General features: G+C 34.3%; 2 long non-coding RNA genes across 3 annotated transcripts in view; both read left to right on the forward strand.

Moving 5' to 3' along the window:
* LOC105481125 (uncharacterized) overlaps positions 1-3,984 on the forward strand; it is a 4,638-nt gene extending 654 nt beyond the window's left edge. The window contains exons 2-3 of the long non-coding RNA XR_986771.2: positions 3,513-3,576; positions 3,839-3,984. This is a non-coding gene — a long non-coding RNA (uncharacterized lncRNA). The remainder of the gene's footprint in view (positions 1-3,512; positions 3,577-3,838) is intronic.
* LOC105481147 (uncharacterized) overlaps positions 1-20,869 on the forward strand; it is a 293,709-nt gene extending 272,840 nt beyond the window's left edge. For both annotated transcript variants that reach the window (XR_986795.2, XR_011607765.1), the window contains exons 3-4: positions 20,084-20,174; positions 20,613-20,869. This is a non-coding gene — a long non-coding RNA (uncharacterized lncRNA). The remainder of the gene's footprint in view (positions 1-20,083; positions 20,175-20,612) is intronic.
* The last annotated feature ends 1,517 nt before the right edge of the window (positions 20,870-22,386 follow it).

Raw genomic sequence — 22,386 nt, forward strand, 5'->3', positions numbered from 1 at the left:
TTCAATACAGAAAAACAATCTCTTCTCATTTTTTTCATAATATTAATGTCTGGCATAATTAAGGAACTGTGGTGTTTAGTGATGTTCTCTAGCTTAAATAAGATTAAATCAGCACAGATTAAACTATAAAGGCTAGAACTAAGGAATTTAACCTAATGTTCTTAACTGAACAGTAAAGAACTCCCAAGATGAGTTTATTTAACCCCATATTCTAGTTTTTTATATTTTCTTTTGTGAAAGATATCCTTTCTTTATATATGCTACTAGAGAAGGACATTTTCCAGAAAATTTTTTATCACCTGCCTGAGCAGCTTTCCTTTATCAAAATTCAACAGGAACCATTGTATGGCATTAAATATATTGATAAACTAAGCAAAACTCTGAGTAGTTTCACATTTAGGGAAAGAAAGATAAACGTAATGGTAATGTTTATCTTATCTGCATGATTAAAAAAAAGGGGAGATTAAATACGATAGAGTAGGCAAAGCAAAATACAGAAAAAAAGTTCTGTTAAATAAATCTACCACATTATAGAACCTGATGGGATGAATGTAAAATCTATATAAAGAAGTATGTCTATCTATCATCTATCTATCTATCTATCTATCTATCTATCTATCTATCTATCTATCTATCATCTATCTATCATCTATCATCTATTTATCTACCAAATATTATATATGTTTATATGATATATATGGAAGCATACATAATGAAATTAGTACATATATATATATATACATAATGCTTAAAAATACATTGTTGCTATTATTATTTTGAGAAAACTGCTATGTGTTAGATAAATTAAAAATAAGGCAATAAAATTTTTTATTTTACCAGTTTATTCTTTAATGTTTTTTTCTTTATGAAGATCAAAATTTCTGACCTATACTATTTTCTTTTTCTCAAAAGAATGCCTTTTGACATATCTTGCAAGGCAGGTCTACTGGAATAAATTTCCTCAATTTTTGTTTGTCTGAGAAAGTCTTTATTTCTCCTTTACTTTTGAAGGATAATTTTGCATGGAACAGAATTCAATTTTTTTTCCTTCTGTCTGAATGCTTTAAATATTTTACTCCATTCTCTTCTTGCTTGCATGGCTTGTGAGGAAAAGTCAGATATAAGTCTTAACTTTATTCCTTTACAGGTAATGTTTTTTTCTTTAGCTTTTTTCAGGATTATTTTCCTTTGATTTTCTGTATTTATAAAATGATATGCCTAAGTATAGCTTTGGTTTTCTTTTTTTATTTTTAACCCACCTTCAGCATTTATCCTACTTTGTGTACGCTAAGCTTCGTGGATTTGTGGTTTGGTGTTTGAACTTAATTTGGGAAAATTATCAGTTATTATTATCGCAAATATGATTGTATTTTTTCTCTCTTTCTTCTACTTCTGATATTCCCATTACATATATGACTACCTGTTTTAGTTGTCCTACAGTCCTTGGATATTCCATTCTGGTGGTTTTTATTCTTCATTGTTTTCCTTGCTCTTCAGTTTTTATTTTTTCATGTATATCCTAAAGCTCAGAGATACTTTCTTTAGCAGTGTTCAGTCTACTAATAACCCTATCAAAAACATTATTTTTGTTACAATGTTTTTGATCTCTTGCATTACTTTTTGGTTTGTTCTTAGAATTTCAGTCTCTCTGCTAAGATTACACATCTGTTCTTTTATACTGTCTACTTTATCCATTAGAGCCTCCAGTATATTAATTGTAGTTGTTTAAATTCCCCATCTGATAATTCCAATAACCTTAGTAAAGTTCTGATGCCTTCAAATTGCATTTTTTTTTTTTGTCTTTTAGCATGTCATGTAATTTTTTCTTGATTGACAGACATGATGTGCTGGACAAAAGAAATAGCTGTAAAAAGGTTTTTATGAACGCTATGGTAAAGTTTGGGGGAAAGGAAGTGTTCTAGAGTCTCAAGGTTAGATTTCAGTCTTTTAGTGAGTCTGGGCCTTTGGACTTGAACTTCACAAGTGCTTTCAGACATTGTTCCTTGGGTGGAACTGGGTGGCTAGAGATGGTCTAGCATGGGCTACTTCTCCTAGATCAGTCAGGTTCTGAAAAAAACCCAGTAGGTCAGGCTCAGCTTACAGTTTCTCTTGAGAACAGCCCATGTTAAGAAGAATAGAGTATTCTGGTGAATTTAGAAATTTTTTTTTCTTCTTCTGCCAGATACATTATATTTTTCTCTTATATTCACTATAAGAACATGCTCAAACCACTAGAGATAAAACTCACAAAACATGGGGGACTGACTGCTTTATAACTGGATGCCCTGGAGTTTTAACCTCTTAGACTTGCCCACATGGAGCCCCTAGTGAGTCATCAATTACTGTTCAGATTTTCCTACTCTATTGTTGGTTCCTATGTAAGTTTTCACTCCTTGACTCCCTGTATTCTTCTCCACAATCTTGGGGACAACAATTTGTGTGTCTTCACTTCTCTTAAGGATACAAGGAGAATGGTTGATTTTTCATTCTCTTCAGCTTTTTACTTGTTGTTAGGATGGAAATGGCAACTTTCAATCTCCTTACAGGTAGAACTGGAAACCGGAAGTCTGTTTCTACTATTTTTAACTTTAGAAAAGTAAGGCAAAATATTGTTAAGAAACTGTGAATATAGTAAGTATTTCCTTTTGTAAATATAATTTTGTGGGTTTTATTTGGGTTCAAGTTCATATCATGATGTCTTATTCATCTATGTACTGAGTATAACTGATATGCCATGTAAGTTTAACCATCTAAAGTCAATTTGACATTTCTAAGCAAAGCCGAGGGTTACAAAGAAACTAGTTGTCCTATTTTTATAACTTGACATTCAAACTAAAACTGTAAAATGACCTTCAGAGTCAAGAATATGCGGTACCTTGGTTTTTAATATCTCATGGGTGAAAGAGGAAGGAGCTCTGAAGATCTTTGATCTCAATTGCTCTTGAAGGAGTAGCTGCAATGAGACTCAATAATGTCTGATGTCCTGATGTATTTGAGAATTTTCCCCTAGATATTCCCTAATTATAATATAGCCAATTCCTGCTGCCTTTAACCCATTACCACTAGGCAAGGAAGGAATAGCAGAGCAATCTGGAAGTCATTAAGAATATTTGAAGATAAATGTGTTCTACTGGGGTTAAACATTTCATTCTCCTGATAATAAAATGGCATTAGCTTCATAGATATTCACAGTATACTATAGGGTATTCTAAAACAATTAAGAAAGGAAAAAGAATATTCACTTCCTTGAGTTTGTTGTTGTTATTGTTGGTCTGTTTAATTTGTAGCTTGGAAACAGAGCAGACTCAGCTGAGAAAATTAAAAATGATAATAATATAAATTCCTTAAAATCTTAAGAATGAAAGGTGAGAGGTCAGTATGTTTCAGGATGCATTGTATAGCTACAAAGTATTACAAAGTGTCCCTAAGGTGAATCATTATTTAAAAAACAAAAACCAGTTAATTACAAGTACAGTGTAATTTACCTTTAAAATATGTGTTTTATTTTGTAGGCACTATGAAAATATGCACTCAGGAGTTAAATATATGAATGAAAAAAATAAATTAGCCATCAAGGTAAAATGTCAACCATGATTAAATACAAATATTTGCCTTCCTTGTTTTTCTATATGTGTCACTAGGCAGGACTAGTGAAAAACCCACAATAAGTGCTGTGTGGTAGAACTTTAGCTATTTAGTGTCAACTATCACTAAATGCAAGGGGGTTCTTTGAGTTTATATTTCACTATATTTCCCTAGTTAATTTACTCTTTCACTCTGTTGGATGTTCTAGTACCTTTTCAAATCTTCAATATTTTCTCTCCATCCTTCCCCACAGGTGATGATTTATTACTTTGAATGAAGTTTTCACGATCCCGTCTCAGGCTAATGCCTCCACTTGTGTATACGGTACACTTCATTTATTTTGTGTACCCAGGAAATCAGCTCCAACTATTCTTGCTTCTCTTTTTTGCATAAACATGTTATCTTTATCATCTTTAAAAAATGGTCTTCTTTAAAAATTTATTTTATTTCAACACTTTTTGGGGAATGGGTGGTTCTTAGTTACATGGATAAGTTTTTTAGTGGTGATTTCTGAGATTTTGGTGCACCCATCACTCAAGCAGTGTATACTGTACCCAGTTTTATGTCTTATCACTCTCCCACCTTCCCCCAAGTCCTCAATATCCATTATATCTTTCTTATGCCTTTGCATCCTCGTAGCTTAGCTCCCACTTATAAATGAACACATAAAATATTTGGTTTTCCATTCCTGAGTTACTTCACTTAGAATAATGGTCTTCAACTCCATCCAGGTTGCTGCAAAAGCCATTATTTCCATCCTTTTTATGGCTGAATAATATTCCATGCTATATAACTCTGGGTACATACCAAGTAGTGGGATTGCTAGTCAAATGGTAGTTCTACTTATAGTCCCTTAAGGAATCTCCATTACTGTTTTCTATAGTGGTTATACTAGTTTACATTCCCACCAGCAGTGTAAATGTGTTCCCCTTTTTGCCATATCCACTCTAACATCTATTATTTTTTTATTTTTAAATTATGTCCATTCTTACAGAAGTAAGGTTAACACCACTTATTATCAGAGAAATACAAATTAAAACCACTCAGTGTGAATGGTTTTAATTCACACTCATTCACAATGAGTGGTTCTAATTTGTGTTTTTCTGATAATTAGTGATGTTAACTACTTTTTCATACTTTTGTTGGCCATTTTTATATCTTCTTTTGAGAATTTTCTATTCATATCCTTAGCCCACTTTTTGATGTGATTTTATTTTTCTGATTTGTTTTGAGTTCCTTGTAGATTCTGGATATTAGTTCTTTGTCAGATTCATAGTTTGTGAAGATTTTCTCCTACTCTGTGGGTTGTCTGCTGATTATTTCTTTTGCTGTGAGGAAGCTTTTTTAGTTTAATTCATTCCTATCTATTTCTATTTGTTCTTGTTCCATCTTCTTTCGGATTCTTGGTCATGAAATCTTTGCCTAAGTCAACATCTACAAGAGTTTCTCCTATGTTATCATCTAGAAGTTTTATGCTTTCATGTCTCAGATTTAAGTCTTTGACTCACATGGAGTTGAATTTTGTATAAGGTGAGAGATGAGGATCCAGTTTCATTTTTCTACATGTGGCTTGCCAATTATTCTAGCACCATCTGTTGAATAGGTTGTCCTTTTCCCACTTTATATTTTTGTTTGCTTTGTTGAAGATCAGTTGACTATAAGCATTTGGCTTTATTTATGGGTTCTTTATTCTGTTCCATTGATCTACATGCCTATTTTTCTGTAAGTACCATTCTGTCTTGGTAACTATAGTCTTGTAGCATAGTTTGCAGTCAGCTAGTGTGCCTCCAGATTTATTCTTTTTGTTTAGCCTTGTTTTGGCTATGCAGGCACTGTTTTGATTCCAGGTGACTTTTTAAGACTTTTTTTCTATTTCTGTGAAGAATGATAATTGTATTTTTATGGGAATTGTTGAATCTGTAGATTGCTTTTGGCAGTATGATCATTTTCACAATATTGATTCTACCCATTCATAATCATAGAATGTGTTTCCATTGTTTATGTCATCAATAGTTTTTTTCTGCAGTTTTGTAGTTTTCCTTGTAGAGATCTTTCACCTCCCCTGTTAGGCATATTCCTAAGTATCTTATTTTTTGTGTAGCTGTTGTAAAAGGGATTGAGTTCTTGATTTGATTCTTAGCCTGGTTATTGTTGATGTGTAGCAGTGCTAATGATTTGTGTACATTTATTTTGTATCCTGAAACTTTATGAATTCATTTATCAGATCCAGGAGGTTTTTGGATAAGTCTTTAGGGTTTTCTAGGTATGCAATTCTATTATCAACAAACAGTGACAGTTTGACTTCCTCTTTACTGATTTGGATGACCTTTGTTTCTTCCTCTTTTCTGATTGCTCTGGCTAGGACTTCCAGTACTATGTTAAACAGAAGTGGTAAAAGTGGGCATCCTTGTCTTGTTCTCCTTCTCAGGGGGAATGCTTACAGCTTTTTCCCATTTAGTATAATGTTGGCTGTGACAGATAAATAATTCATAAGGTTGATTATTAACCTACTCAAGGAGATACCAGAGAAAGGTGAAAACCAACTTAAAAAAATTAAAGGGCTGGGTGCGGTGGCTCACGCCTGTAATTCCAGCACTTTGAGAGGCCGAGGCGGGTGGATCACAAGGTCAAGAGATCAAGCCCATCTTGGCTAACACGGTGGAACCATGTCTCTACCAAAAAAAAAAAAAAAAAAAAAAATTAGTCAGGAGTGGTCGTGGGCGCCTGTAGTCCCAGCTACTCAGGAGGCTGAGGCAGGAGAATGGCAGGAACCCAGGAGGTGGAGCTTGCAGTGAGCCGAGATCATGCCACTGCACTCCAGCCTAGGCAACAGAGCAAGACTCGGTCTCAAAAAAAAAAAAAAAAAAAAAAGTTAAAGATACATTACAGGATATGAATGACAAGTCCTCCAGAGAAATAGATCTTATAAGGGAAAACAATTCATAACTTTTAGAAATGAAAGATACACTTTGAGAAATACAAAATGCACTGCAAAGTTTTAACAATAGACTAAAACAAGTAGAAGAAAGAACCTCAGAGGTCAAAGATAAGTCTTTCAAATTAAACCAATCAAAGACAAAAAAGAATAGAAAAATTAACAAAGCTTCCAAGAAACATGGGATTATGTTAAATGACCAAACCTAAGATTAATTGGAAAGAGTTAAATCTCTAAGTTTTTCCAAACTTTTAGAAATTTAAAAGATTTTCTTCTTATTTGAGGGAACAATTGAGAAAAACTTTTCTGGCCTTGCTAGAGATATAAATATTCACATACAAGAAACTCAAAGAACACCTGGGAAATTCATTGCAAAATGATCATCACCTAGGCACATAGTCATCAGGTGATCTAAAGTCAAGATGAATGAAAGATTCTTAAGAGCTGTGAGACAAAAGCATCAGGTAACCTATAAAGGAAAACCTGTCAGATTCACAGCAGATTTCTCAGCAGAAACTTTAAAATGCTCTTGACCCCACTTCTCTTTCCTATCACTACCCCATTCCTCTGCATCTTGTTAGAACATAATTTCTCAAAAGAGGTGGCTTTGCTCACTGTCCTTATTCCTGTGATCCTCCCCATCTCTCTTTTACATGCTCTAAATAGGTTTTCAACACAACGAGCACTTCTATGAAACTGTTTGCTATATCCAGAAGTCATTTCTTACTTTCTCCTTGATTTATCAGCAAGATTTGATGCTGATGATAACTCTTTCCTTTCTAAAACTACATTTCAGGTGCCCTACCCTTACTGTTTTGACTCTGGACTCACTGGCTGCTCCTTCTTGCTGTTATCTTCCTTGTTTCTCTTCTCATTATCCTTCTAATATTATAAGGGCACAGATGTCAGTCCTTGGGTCTCTGCTCTTCTTTGTCTATATTTAATCTTTTTGGAATTTTAGCCAGTCATTATGTAAATATCAACTATACATTAATGACTTTTAACTGAAGGTCAAATTTCACATATACATGTTTCCAGAATTCCCTGCTTAAGCATCTAAAAGTCATCTCAAATTTAACATCTAAACAAAATTTGGTTATTCCACCTCAACTTGCTCATTCCCCCTCATTCCCCTATTCCTTAATTATTGGCAGTCCTATTTTTCCAATTGCTCAGATTGAGTTTGGGGTCCCTCTTGTGTCATGTTTTACTCTCATACCTCAGTGTGCAATCTGACAGATTATTTCTCAAAATTATTTCTGCTCTTTCATTTTAGTAAATTTGGAAGCTGACCACATTTGCTACCTTTACTGCTATCCAGACTACACACTATCATCTCTCCCTTGTGCTACTACATCAGTTTCCTTAAGGGTATCATTGTTTCCACTCTATCCTGTCCATGGGCTCTATACACAATACAATAGTGAGAATTATCTTAATAAAATGAAATCCAGATTATGTCATTTCCCTTCTTAGAACCTTCTAGGGTAACTTAAAAGAGCCAATCAATCTAATGGTTGCTTCTGCTATGGGCAAACCATTTTTTAAAATATTCTTTTAATGTTAACATATCATTGTATAGATATCATTGTATTATTTGTACACTCTATTCTTAGCCATAATGCATAAAACTATACAAAATGGAAGTGAGAGATAAGTAAAATGCCCTTGGCTAGTTTATTAGAAAACTTAGAGGAAAAGCAAAGTGCTATTTAATCAATGCTCTTACACTTTTTGTTCCCACAATTTACTGGATACTCTATTTCTTCAAAAGCAGAAGCATTATTTTCAGATCATGTCTTGATATGGAGCTTAGTGGTCATTGTCAGTATATACTAAAGAATGTTTATTTAGTAATGATATTGAATTTTGTAATGAAAACCCAAATGTGCAAATAGTTATAAACAAGAGTGGTCACAATTGCTTTACATTGACTTCAGAAACCATTTGTTTTGTTTTTGTTTTAAGAATTACAGGAACATAGTTACAAATGCTGAGTTTGATTTGGAAATGCATTCTTTGATCATATAAAGATGGGATAAAAATCCCTTGGGAACTTTCATTTCCTGTGTTATGTGTAACTGTCCCTAGCACTTATTTTCAGATTAAAGAACTCACTTTTTAACAGTTATGGTCTAAAAATTAAGGTGATCTTTTAAACACTATTAACTGTAGATGAATTTTTACATTTCATTTACATTCATGGTAAATGAAATTAGGAATTTTATAATTTTCTAACAAAAGTTACTAAAAGAATGCTTGAAAATATGATGTAATCTTTCATAACCTAGTAAAAATTTATTTATTCTATTTTTAACCTTCTTCTGATTTTTAAAAATTGTGTTCATGATTGACACATAATACACCTGTATAGGATATAGTGTGATGTTTTCATACATGCGTACGTTGTATAAAGGTCAAATCAGGGTAGTTATGATGTCAGTCACCTCCAGCTTTTATCATTTAAAGTTTGAGGTGATAACTTCAGAGTGACAACAGTTTTCTGTTTCTGGCTTCTTATTACAGAGACATATTCAGTATATTAAGTTTAATAAAACTTAGTCTATTTATGTAGATTTGTGAATATTTTATATATATACTGCACTTCAGTACAATATATTGTATGTTGACCAAAATGAATCTAGTTTATTAGAATAGGATAGTACCACTGTATGCAAATATTTTGCATAATTTATTTATGATTCATTGTTTGGTCTATTAGAATACTCCATAATGATTGAAGATGCCAACTCACATTAAAAATAAGCTTACAAGATCCTGGTTAATAAACAGTAAGTCCAATGTATTAATTGACAATGAAGATTATTCTTTTATATTAACTACAATGTTCAGAGTCCCTTTTTAGGATATTTTCATGATCACCATGTTAATAAATGTAAGGTTGCTTAGTAACTACTGTAGGATGCAAGTAGAGGAAAGGAAACTAATACAGGGGATTTTTCATTTAGACCATGGTGATACTCAATTATATATTTCTTTTTGTAAACCAAGTTCTTATTGCTAAGGGCTGTGTATTGAGATTTGGTGTCTTTCAGTCTGAACCGTTTCAGAGCAACCATGTCATCTTGCAGCTGTTGAGCTTCCTTTTTCTAACTTCTAGGCTCTTTTTATTATTATTATTATTATTATTATTATTATTATTATTATTTATGTATGTTTTGTTTAGGCAGAATGCAATGTAGATGATGAGTTTTCAGATGACTAAACATGCATTTTAACCCTGCTTACGTGAGATAACACTTGGGATATTTTGATAATTTTACTGGGATTTCACAATTTTTTGGTCATCCCACATGCATTGATAATCACTTTATTTACTCCATGTGTTATTAAGCATTTCGTTTGTGCACAATTTTGTTCAGAGAGTCATTTAAGCTTCAAGTTATTTGAGGTAACTTTATTGTCTCACTCATGTACCTTCTACCATATTCAGATAATTTATGAACTTGTTTTTATGTGTTTAAAACAATTTTTTTAAAATTATGTTTAAAAGTTTGAAAAAAAATTATGTGATAATTCATTACCCTTTCTTCCTGCATCCAGCTATATGAATATAAATCAGTTCAGAAAGATGAGAATATATCCTCCTTTCAGAGCACAGTTATTCTTGAAATCTATCCCACTTTTTGACAAGTCTAAGAACACAATGGCATCATTAGCAATGATTGCAGAGTCAGAACAAAAATTAGTATTTTTGTTTGGAGAATCTCAGAGTTTTCAATTAGTTTGGAAAGACATATAATTATCTGACTATTCTTTTCCTGCTATTTATCATCCATTGCTGATATAAGTCAAGCAACCATTGGGAGTCAGAAAAAAAAAAAAAAAAAAAAAAAAAACAGAATAAATTTTTATGCTGGTGCATCAGCATTTTCTAAATATCTGCCAGAAGGCATGCATTCCTTCGGCCTCACTTGTAGGCTGGAGAACAGACACACATGCATGTAACTGATACATTTAAAAAAGATGGACGTGACTTCTTTTGATTTCCCTGAGCTACTTATGCAAGTCAGTGGTCCAAGTCAACAGGGTAATAGTATAATTTTCAAGCACAATGAACCATCAGCAGTTTTTATAAGATAAAACTAGAGCAGCTCATTAAAATGGCATTGAGGGTAAAATCAGAAAGACAAAATGCCAGCTACTAATGGTTGAGGGTAGTCAATAAGGCAGGAGGAAAACATACCAATTAATACTTTGAAACAATCTCACCACAGTGTATCCTTTTCAGACTTTTACATTTCTCTCTGCCAATTATTTTGATACTTGGTTACTTACTATCTTCCGCATTAATTGTTATGTTTATTTGTATTTTCTCATTTTTCTAAGGGTTATGTCAGAACATTGAGACTGGAAAATGTTATTCACTCTGGGTTTTTTTCATTTCTTTTGTTGTTGTTGTTGCTTTTCTTTTGAGATGGTGTCTTGCTCTGTAGCTCAGGCTGGGGTGCAGTGACATGATCTCAGCTCACTGCAGCCTCTGCCTCCTTGACTCAAGCAATCCTTCCTCCTCAGCCTCCCGAGTAGCTGGGACTGAAGGTGCACACCACCATGCCAAATTTCTGTGTATATATATATATATAATTTTATATAATACAAAATATATATATATTTTGTAGAGACAGGGTTTCACCATGTTGCGTAGGCTTGTCTGAAACTCCTGGGCTCCAGCAATTTGACTACCTCTGCCTCCCGAAGTGCTGGGATTGGAGGCATGAGCCACTGCACTCAGCCCACTCTGTTTTTGAATCTCTTATGTTTATTGACAGTCTCAGGCACCCAAACTAGTCAATTAATCAATGCTTGTTTAAATTTTAGTTTATTGAATGAGGAATATTTGCCAGTAGGAGCAAGGGATAGAAAATGTTATGATATAGCAAAAGATAATATTATGATAAAATAATCTAGGAGAATAGAGATGATAATGTAAACTTTACACCAATTTTTCTCACTTTATCTTTTCAGAGTTATTCAGAAATTTAAGAGATGTATTGTCCTCTGTCATCATACCCTATTTTATTGCAGTAGAACTGAGGCTTAATTATGTACAATGACTTTCCAGGGTCAAAAGTTCATTTATTACCAAGCTGAACATAGAATCTATTGACATTACTTAAATTTGTTACGTAAGATATTGTTGACATCTATGTTGTTCTTATATTGCATGTAAATCTTTATAGAAATTTATAGCAGCACAATTTGCAATGGAAAAATGTGGAACCAGCCCAAATGCCCATCAATCAACAAGTGGATAAAGAAACTGTGGTGTATATATATATATATATATATATATACCACAAATGCCTATCAATCAACAAGTGGATAAAGAAACTGTGGTGTATATATATATATATATATATATACACCACAAGTGCCCATCAATCAACAAGTAGATAAAGAAACTGTGGTGTGTATATATATAAGTATATATATATATACTACTCAGCCACAAAAATGAATGAATTAATGGCATTCACAACAACTTGGATGAAATTGGAGACTATTATTCTAAGTTAAGTAACTCAAGAATGGAAAATCAAACATCATATTTTCTCACTTATAAGTGGGAACTAAGCTATGAGGATGCAAAGGCATAAGAATGATGCAATGGACTTTGGGGAATCTGGGAAAGGGTAGGAAGGGGTGAGAGATAAAAGACTACAAATTGGGTTCAGTGTATACTGCTCAGACGATGGGTGCACCAAAATCTCACAAATCGCCACTAAAGAACTTACTCATGTACCCAGATACACTTGTTCCCTAAAAACCTATGGAAATAAAAAAAAAATTAAAGTTTTGGTTTTGTCCTCTTGTTTAACTATAATAAAATAAAAATCTGAACTAATTTGGAGATTCTGAACTAATTTAGAGATTCTTGCTTATTTCCATCTCTTTGTCTTCTGTTTCTTTAGAAGAATGTGCTCTTGTTTATGTTTCTTATTTTCAGACAAACTAGAAATAAAAATAAAATCATATTTCAGTTCTATGATTTGAGTGCATCTCTTAAAAGTTCATGTGTTGAAAACGTAATTGCCAATGCAACAGTGTTGGGAGATGGGGCTTAACAAGAGGCGTTTAGGTTATGAGGCAGAACTCTCTTGAATTAATTAACGTCATTAACATGGGAGCAGGTTATTCATCATAAAAGTGGGTTGTTATAAAGTGAGACCAGGATGAAAATGGTGGCTCACACTTGGAGTCTCAGCACTTGGAAGGCCAAGGCAGCAGGACTGTTTGAACCCAGGAGTTTGAGATCAGCCTGGACAATATCGGGGGACTCTGTCTCTACAAAAAGTTAAAAAATTAGCGGAGTGTGGTAGCACATGCCTCTAGTCTCAGCTACTTTGGAGGCTGAAGTGGGATGATTGTTTGAGCCCAAGAATTAGAGGCTGTAGTTAGCCATGATCCTACCACTGCCCTCTAGCCTGGGTGACAAAGTGAGACCCTGTCCCCGTAAAGTAAAAACAAAGAAATAAAATGAGTCCAGCTGCTGGTGCCTCCCTGTACCTCATGCACTTGCTTCTGCTTTTTGTCTTTGGCCATGGGATGACCCTTAGCAGATACTGTTGTCATGCTCTTAGACTTCCCAGCCTCCAGAACCATGAGCCAAATAAACATCTTTCCTTTATAAATTACCCAGTCTGTGGTATTCTGTTACAGCAGCAGAAAATGGACTAAGGAACTAGTCACTGTTTCTTTTATTTTTTTTCTTACAAAAGAAACTTTCTAGTATTTTATGGAAATAAGGCTTGATTATTTTGCTGTGTACTTTCCTGTCCTTCTGTTCTCTCTTTTCCCCTTCATCCTTTCTTTAAAAGGAAGTGTTTAAATTAGAAATGTGGTACCCTTTACCACAGTAAAGTAAAATATAGAAACTTCCATAATCTATTAAAACAGTTGTTCTTGCAATCAAGACAAAGGGGAATTTATTATTTAACTTCAAATATCGAATAAGAAATACATCTTTTGAAAAGAGTGAAAAGATGATAATCTTTTGTGATTATAGACATTTTTCTTCTCTAATTTTTAATTCATATTACAGTTAAAGATCTCTAAGCTGCTCTTTATCTCCAAACAATTCTTTATTATTAGTGCCTTTTAAATTCTGAGTAAAACCAGCGTGAAATGTTTTGGTTATTCTAAGTTATAACTGCATTTTAAAATCCAAAGTCCATTTATAAGTTGATAGAAATAATAGTTATCATTTCTCAAATGCTCAATTATGGCATTGAATTATTTCACATTATTAAATTTAGTAGTATCATCGTTTGTATGGATAAGATATTGTACTCAGGTTCAATTTTTTTCCTTCCTACTAGTAGACTATTAAAGTTAAAATTGTCATATTTACTGATTATGTAGTTCAATATCGATCATTTGATCACTCACAATACAGAGTTTTGTCAATGTTAACTATAACTATTACCTTTGTGTGAAATTTATGAGAGACAAGATAAAAATGATACTTTATAGAAAGCAAAGTACAGGAGGAGACAGAGTATAATGAATCACTGTCAAGGGCAGGTTAGGCATCATTGTAGCAATTAGTATTTAATCTTCTTTGTGACTGTATCAAAGTGTCATCTCAGTTTGACCAGCAGTTTGACATTTAATTGCTGGAGAGTTAAAAGCTCAGCCAACCACATAGTGAGTGGTTAAAGGTGTGTATCTGAATTCCTACTTCCACTGTTTAAATTGAACTCAACAAAAATTAGTAGTGAAAGCTTAGGTAAGTTACTTAAACATGTTAAGTCTTGTTTTCCTAATTTGTAAAAGTCAGTAATATTATCACCTACAGTAGTGGTAGCTGTTGGTATTAAATAAGGTTTCTATACATGTGGTAATTTAATAAGGATGTGATGTAAAAAATGTTAGTGCAATGTTATGCATAATTTTAATGACCGGGCACGGTGGCTCACACCTGTAATCCCAGCACTTTTGGAGGCCACTTGAGGTCAGGAGTTTGAGACCAGCCTGACCAACATGGTGAAACCCCATCTCTACTAAAAATACAAAAGTTAGCTGGGCGTGGTGGCAGCTGCCTGTAGTCCTAGCTACTCAAGAGACTAAGGCAGGAGAATCGCTTGAACCTGGAAAGCGGAGGTTGCAGTGAGCCAAGATCATGCCCTTGCACTCCAGCCTGGGCAACAGAGCGAGACTGCACCTCAAAATAAATAAAAAATAATAAGAATAATTCTAATGACTATACTAATCTACCATATAGACAAAACCTATGACATAAATCATTATCCAGGGCTAATACGAGGTCTTAGGTAATGTGGTTATATATATATTTCCCTGTGGCAGCATATAGAATATGGTAGGAGGAAAAAGAGAGAACTATAGTAGACAGAGAAAAAGAAGCAAAGAAAGGAAAAGCCTCCATAATTAAAGAAACAATTATCAGCCTTTTTCTTTTTCTTCCCAAGTATGAAAAAATTTTCACAGTAAAAATGGCAAAATGCATTTTTCTATTATAATATTATATAAGAATTTAAGATTTGAGATTAGGTTAGAAAGTTTTCTCAAACTGGAAGAAAATGGGCTGGAGAATGGATGTTGAGATCAAAGCATTTGTGCTTCAGGATACAAACTTGGATTCCATTCCTAGTTCTTTAACAAATGTGTGTAACAATCAGTAAGTCACTTCTCTGGAATACAGGTTACTTATGTGTATAAAGTAAGTTGGAAAGAAGTAGCAGGTTTCAACATGTGCTCTATAAAAGTTGGATTTCTTGGTCAAATAAGTTTGGTAAATGTTGCATTCCATATCTCCCTGTCTGAAATTCTCACAAGGGCCTGAACTCATTAAAGCCCCTAAAAGTCTTGTAGTAAAAACATCTAGTTATTTTTTTACCGAGTTTTTACAAGTCTATTTAATCATGTTACTCTTTCAATAACAGCCTTGTAGAACTGCTATTCAATGGACCAAACTTTAGAAAAACTGGACTAGGGAATAATTGATTTCTTCCATGTTTACACTCCATTTCATGAACTTTGGTGATAAGGAAACTGCATATTAACTTTATTAGAAAATCTAATCAATTAACTGTTTTCTTCTGAGTCTCCTAGGGGTAATGACTAAGGGAGGGAGAATACTGAGCTATTAATTTCTTCTATATGTCTGTGACACAAGGGTCACAGAAGGAAAATTAAATTTGGTTCACTAGAGCAAAGTAAAACCAGGCATTTTTATTGTTTGTGACACGAGAATACTTATAGAAGATCATAAATGTTTGACTGTATCTATATCAAAATAAACAATAATAAAAAAGTTCTGAATTACTAAATCTGTAGTTTATTCTTAATTAAACTTTTTATTCTCCTTTCATGCAAATAAAATATAGCTAGTATTTGTAGAAAGGTTAATACATAAAAATGCAAAAGTAGTTTTTCAGAGAATTGTTGTCACTTATTGGAGATAGGGAGCACATTTATTAGAGTAAAATAGGGAATTTTTTTACTTTTACTTGAATACACTATCCTGTAGGTTTTTCAGTATAATTGGCCCTATGACTTGCCTCAAATATTACGATTAATGAAATTATCCATTCATTGATGGTCATGTTTTGAGTATTAGCTTTTATGCCCATGGATAAAATAAATCACCCAAGGAATGACCATTCTCCCTGCAGGACTGCAATCCAGGCTTCATTTGACAGAATGTGGCTATGGCTCCCTGGATAGTGGAGAAGTTGCTGAGATGCTGTGCTGGCAGAACTTGCTAGAAATCTGCCCTCTGGAGTGCTAGGTGATGTCATTCACAGAAATGTCCCCCACCTCTGGAATCACATGCCCGCTAACTGAGAAGGTCTGGGGAAAGAATTATAGGGGGAGACAGTTTACTAGAAGCACTTCCTAAAAAGCTATCTGAAGGGTGCCAGAGGAAACTGCTTGGTTATTGGGTACTGATAACCAATGTACCCTGTAGGAGCCAAGCACTGAAGAAGTTGTTCCTTGCAAGAGCAACACTCTGAGATAACATATGCAACAGAAAGTTGGTGCTGGAAAAATATTTGCTGCAGGAGCCTGGTAAGGGAGCACCAGAATGAAGAGGAGAAAAGTCTTTTCTCCTGAAATGTCTCTCCAGTGCCCTCTAATGACCAAGCTTAACATCATGCCAGCTGGCAAATGATCTAAAGAGTCCGAATCCATCTTTACAGCAGGAAATGAAGGATGAATTTGGAACTGAAAGACAATACATTGATAACGGGTGAGCATACTCATTAGAATTTTGGTAGGCATAGTCCCTGAATTAAGAGTGTGTATATATGTTTGCATAATTTAAGCCCTATTTTAAAATTTATATGCAGAATTCTGTAATAGCCCCCAAGGTTCCTATTACCTGAGTACACACCTTATAGAATCTCCTCCTGTTGAGAGCAGTAAGAACCTGAAAATATGATTGGATCACACGCTTGTGACTCTCGGGATTATGTTACACATCTTTTGACTTTGAGATGTTTATCAAAAGGGAGATCATCTTGGATAGGACTAACTTGATCATGTAGGTGAGTCCTTTATGAGAAAAAGCAAGACATGAGAGAGCTGCTGTTTAGTTGTTCTAGAAGTTGTCACAGGTCTGCTGTGATGGGACCCATGGAGGAGGTCATCTAGCAGAGTGGTCTAGAGGCTGAGACTGATCCCCACCCAACCACTACCAAAAAATGGGATCTTCAATCATATGCCCTCAAGGAAATTAATTCTGACAGTAACCTGTGAGCTTAGAAGAGGACCCCAAGCTCAGATGAGATTGCAGTTCCTGCCATCTTCTCAATTCTAACTTTATGAGTCCCTGAGCAAAGAATCCAGGCATGCTATGCCTGCACTTATGCCTGCAGAAAATGTGAGATAATGCATCAGTGCATTATTAACTGTGAGGTTTGTGGTAATTTGTTATAAAGCAAAAGCAAAACAAATACAAATAGTATTTTTCTTGCTTTGTCCCTACTTCTCATCTACAAGAAGCATTCCTTGCTATTTCTGCACTCCTAAGGTCAAATTTTTTCATTGTCTCTTAATTAATTTCTTATGGCAAATAATTAAAATGTTGCCTAATAAATTTTTAAAATGATAAAACACTTCCAAGAACTAATAGCTACTTTTAAAATATGTCAGTGGCAGAGCTTTTGCTTGAGTGTTCCTGATAATGAAATAATAAAAGCTGGCATTTATTGGTAACACACATGGCGTGTGAGACAAATACTTTACCAGGAATTATATATTTATCATTTTGAATTTTTCTAATGGATTCTATGAGTTAGACTGTACTTTCTTCCTGAAATTTTACAACATTAAATGGCCTGCCCAAAATACAACAAAGAGTGATTGATTAAGCCATCATCACATCCAGGATTGCCAGTGTGAATCCCAATTTAACTGCACAATACAAAACTGCCTCAAACTGAAGTGACTGTGGTTTGAATTGACTGATAATAACAAATTTTGATTCTAGCACTAACGTTTACAACTTTTTTTTGCAGACTTTTTACAGTAATGCTATGTTTGGAGTCACATGGTAGGAACATATAATGTTAAAAGCATGATTTAAAATATATTTTAGTAACTATGGCAGGTACTACTAGTTATCTAGAACATTCATTCTTTCTTCCTCCTAGTTAGATGGATTTGTCTGAGGATGTGATCACCCACCGACTCTCTACATTTCCTTAGTGATGCTACTAGTAAAATTAAAGCCAAGCAATTAAACCCTACCTAATGATATGTCAGCAGAAGTGATGCATATGAATTCATAATCACATTCTTAAAAAGAAGCAACTTGTGACTCTCCTTCAGCTCTTTCTTTTTTTAACTACTTCAGGTAATTAAATATAATTTAATAATGGGGGGTGAGGACCAATTTTTCTAGAATTAACTTCAAGATGTTTTTCCCTATTTCCTTCAAGATCCAATGCATGATATTTATTAAGTATGGTCTGAGACAAGAACAAATTCCAAAACTAATCAGATAGAGCATAGTATATTCAGTGTATTGTGGAGTTATGGGTAAGTTAAACATTGAGAGACCTGGGCAGTCGAATGGATGCATCCTGAAGGTGAATGGGAATTTAAAATGTGTGTGTTTTCTACTCTTCTATCATAAAAATAAGTATTTTAAGGTTTCTCCAGTAATAGTAAAGCAGGACTAATATACGAAGTTTGTACTATTCATAAATGCAATTATCTGAAAAAAATGTAGGCAACAGTTCCTTAAAATGTTTATTTTTTTATATGAAATAGGAATTTTACAAAAAGGGGTAATAACCGTTTGCTACGTGGTAAGGTTTGGGGGTGAAGGACAAAATATTTTGAAACTCTGTGAAAGGTAAGGGAATCAGAGCAGAGCTTCCCACAGCACAGTTAAGGGCATAGTCTCTGCTTCATTACGCTAAAATTACACAGTCTTTCAAGACTCCAAAGCCTGCTCTGCCTCCTTCCTGCTCGGTGAGACAGCCCTTCCTACCCAGCATTCACTGGATGCTTTAGACAAGTAAAGTTAGATCAAAGCAAGAGAGAGAATAACAAGTATGGCACAAAATGATTTTAGAGTCAGTTGTATCTGGGTCAGAATCACATATAGGTGAAAGAAAGAAGATTGTTAGACCATGTATAAGGCCAATTAGCATGTATTTTATATATTCTTAACATTTTACGCTTATTAACCTTCTTCTCATGGGTTCTTTTTAACTTAGTAATGAAAAAATGTGTGAAATTATGAAGACAAAATTATATGCTACAAGAAGCCTTAGAGCTTATATAACCCTGCCCTCCCATTTGACTTTTATTTTATAGATGAGAGAACTGAATCCCAGGAAGGTTCAGTGGCTTAACCTTAATTCACACAAATATTTATTTATATAGCAAGATCTAACATTAAGAACAAAAGCAGGTTTTTCCTGCTCCTTCTCCCAATATATGGTTTTTGATTCATTGCACAGATGATAAATTTAAATGAACATTATTTTTATAATATTATCTGGTAAATACCACTTTCAATACCACAGCATTTTCGGTATTGTTAACAACAGGAAAAAAGTGGTAGTTAGAAACATAACATATCATTTAACATATTCCCCTAGCTCCACACATTTTGGCAGTTAATGTTTCTGCACTTGTGTTCTTAGCTACCCTTACAAGTTCTGAGGGATAAACCTTAAAATCCTCATTTAAATTAGAAACAGGGGCTATGTGAACAAAAATAAAACCAGGAAATATGACTTTTTCTTTTATGTATAGAAGATCATATGAGATTGTCCCATGACCTATTTATTCACAAAAGTTGTGCATTCTCTGCAATGGAGTTGCCTTTGGGCTTGGTCAAATCTTGTTATATAACAGTCATATACGGAAGAGGTGGTTTACAAGGAAATAAAAGGTTAGTCAGAATGTTATTAATCTATTCCTGACTGAATTATTTCAGGCAGCATAGCTATCACTAAATCCAAAAGTCTTCAGAGAAGTTTTAAATGGGATCTACTGTGCAAAGGAGTGGGGTGTGCACACACAGAAGTCAGTTGCCTTAATCCTATTGTATTTAAACAGGCTTCAATGCTCAACATGCCAATATGCTTGGAAATTCTTCAATACCGTGACCTCTAAAAGCCCAGCTAATTTAGCAAAAAGAGAAACAGGGGTAAGTTATTTTTGAAAGAGTTTACTACCTCCTTTGCTTGTTAGTGCTTGTTCAATTCCCACCTACTCACCATTGTGGACTGAATGTATCCCCTCAAAATTTGTATGTTGAAGACGTAATCTCCAACGTAATAACATTTAGAGATGGGACCTATGGGAGGTTAGAGTAGTCATGAGGGTGGATCCGTTATTGAAACCATCCCTCTAAACTTTACAAAATTAATCAGGGAACGGAGGGAATAAAATGAAAATAAACCAAGCCTGAGCATATGCGGCATTAATCATCACGTCAACTTTCTCTCTGACCTGCTTCCTCATTGTGTTTGCCTATTGTCTGAAAATCATATAGACCATAGGTTATAGTTCTCCTTAACTGCTCTATTGATGACAACTTATACATTATGAAATGTTAATCTTTCCCATTGAAATATTCTTTTAGGTCCTGCATACCAATGAAACTACTGACATCAGCTGATCTGAATGACCCAACAAGAAGCTTACATACACGAAGAATGAAGTTTCCACATCCTAATGATTTCAGTCTCCTTACCCTGACCAATCAATGATTCCAATTTGCCTGTCCCATCCCCTCCACAATTTTCTTAAAAACCCCAGATCAGTATATTTCTTGGGGAGATGGATTTTGGTGTTTTCTGCCATCTCCTTGCTTGGCTGCCCTGTGATCATTAAACTCTTTCTCTGCTGCAACCCTGCTGTCTCGGTGTACTGGTATGTTACTGTGCAGTGGGCATATGAAGCTGTTGGTCCTATAACATTATGATGGCGTTAGTGGCCTTATAAGAATTGGAAGAGAAGCCAGGCACATTGGCACACACCTGTAGTTCCAGCTACTCAGGAGGCTGAGGCAGGAGGATTGCTTGAACCCAGGAGTTTAAGGCTGAAGTGTGCTTTGATCATTTCTGTGAATAGCCACTGTACTCTAGCCTGAGCAACATAGCAAGATACCATCTCTATTGAACAGGAATTGGAAAAGAGAGAGGTATATAATTTTTTTTTTCTCAGCCTGTGCACACACCTAGGAAAGGTCAAGTGAGGACATAGCAAGAAGGTGGCTACCTGAAAACAAGGAAGAGAGTGCTCACAAGAATCCAATCATGCTGGCATCCTGATCTGACATTGTGGACTCAAGAACAGTAAAGAAAATCAACATTTCTGTTATTTAAGCCACTCAGTTTATGGTGTTTTATTATGGCAGCCCAAGCTGACTAAGACATTCACTATAAAAGGACAATTATGTATTGGACAGTATCATTAATATAGATGTATAAGGAAGAATTGGGCAATGAGTACATTAATGACAGGACATAAGAATGATGATGAGATATTTGAATAAGAAAGATAATATTACTTGCAGGACAGATTAAAAAAAAAAAAAACAGAGCCGGAAAGAAACGTGAAACATAGGTAAGAGTGAACTTTTTCTTGGTGATAAAAATGGGTAATATAAATATTTGAGGAGGTGTTTGCATCTATTTAGATGATATTGACAGTGACAGAGATACTGATGGAGTGTTTTGCTGTGCACAAAGAATATACTTGTCTTCTTTTGAGAACTGTAAGTAGTATTTTAAAATTCAGTTTAATGAAGCAACCAGGATGCAAAGATTGAGCCTAGTGGAATCCCTATTATATTTGGGTTGTAATATGCTTTCATTTAACTCTTGAAATAATGCTACGAAATGTATTTAGTCATTGTATATTTTTGTTAAGAAAATCAGACCTCAGGGAGATTAGGCAAGTTTTCAAGATTCCATAGCTTATAAGTAGCGGAGTAGAGATTATAACCCATGTCTAACTAATTTTGAAGCTGATAGTCTTCATTACATTACACTACACTGAAAATTTTCAACATGGAAAGAAACTGAAATATATGAAGACATTCTAATGAGATTACAAAGACAGTCTAATGAAATTACAAAGGCAATTACAAAGGATAGTCATCCTTTCTCATATATTCAGTACTACTATGGGTCAGCTTTTCCTTTACTAAGATTATGAACTTGGAGACTATCTAGATGGCGAGAGACCTTAAAACTCACAAAGTTTATCTATTATCTGAACTTTCCGTTGTCATGGACTGAAACTAACAGTGCAAATAGAAGGTATGGTATCATTGTTGTGGTGTATTAAAAATAGACTAGATAGAGAATGAAAGAGCCTAAAATCTAGTAGTATTACAGTTTGCATGTATA

Source organism: Macaca nemestrina, chromosome 9 (assembly GCF_043159975.1).
Source record: "Macaca nemestrina isolate mMacNem1 chromosome 9, mMacNem.hap1, whole genome shotgun sequence".
Classification (NCBI taxonomy): domain Eukaryota; kingdom Metazoa; phylum Chordata; class Mammalia; order Primates; family Cercopithecidae; genus Macaca; species Macaca nemestrina.